General features: G+C 38.9%; 1 protein-coding gene across 1 annotated transcript in view; it reads left to right on the top strand.

Moving 5' to 3' along the window:
- Positions 1-866, top strand: part of LOC101849172 (protein SSUH2 homolog) — a 33,293-nt gene that overhangs the window by 2,354 nt on the left and 30,073 nt on the right. The gene's annotated exons all lie outside the window — the stretch shown is intronic.

Here is an 866-nt window from a genome sequence, read left to right as displayed (position 1 = left end):
ACACTCACACACACACACACACACACACACACACACATGCTCATCAAACCACTGGGTTTCGATTGAAATAAGGTTAATAAAACAACAGTGCTTGAGATTTCATCCAACTGGCTGCGCCAGTGAAGATTCGTCACAGCTTCAAAAGTGGTATGGGATGGGGTGGGGGCTGGGGGGCTGTAATAATCTTGGAGTAACTAGATCTAGGCCTATATATAAGGAGAGGCCCTTACGTTGCGTCGCCCGCTCAACAGTTCCAACCAAGTTGAAGCCGAAAGGGCGGAGCTTATCGGGCCTGCAGCCATCTTTGTATGTTCAAAACAATGCAGCGTACGCTGCGTAATCTCCTTTCAAAACAAGCTGCTCGGACTCTATTTTCTTTCGAAATTTCTTTGTCAAAGTTAATTACAGCATTATAAGCACTCACGCACAGTTGTAATATAATAAGGATGTTAAGAAATCTTACTTGCATCAAATTACCAGCTCACTTAGTCGAATATTTACAGTAATACATGTACTATGTATACACATTGTGACGGTAAGATAATTTTTTAAAACTTGTTTTAGAGAAGAAATTGGGATAATAAGGATCAAAACAAAAATATAAACGGGATAACACAATTTGCAGACTTTTCGGTCATAGAACTTCATCAGTGCAAAATAATGTCATCACTGACATTATTTTTACTAAAACGTAGACTTCTTGACTTAAACATACAACAAAATATATATACATGTATATATATCTAAGAAAATTTAAAATGATTACACAAAAGATGGTAGTGAGGGTGGGATGGGATGGTCGAAGAATGAGGAAGGAGAGGGCAAGGCAGATAAGAGTGAAGTATGATGGTGGAAATTACCCCCCC

This window comes from Aplysia californica, unplaced genomic scaffold (assembly GCF_000002075.1).
Source record: "Aplysia californica isolate F4 #8 unplaced genomic scaffold, AplCal3.0 scaffold00004, whole genome shotgun sequence".
Lineage (NCBI taxonomy): Eukaryota > Metazoa > Mollusca > Gastropoda > Aplysiida > Aplysiidae > Aplysia > Aplysia californica.
Note: the sequence above shows the minus strand (reverse complement) of the source record. Positions and strands in the feature narration are given on the sequence as shown.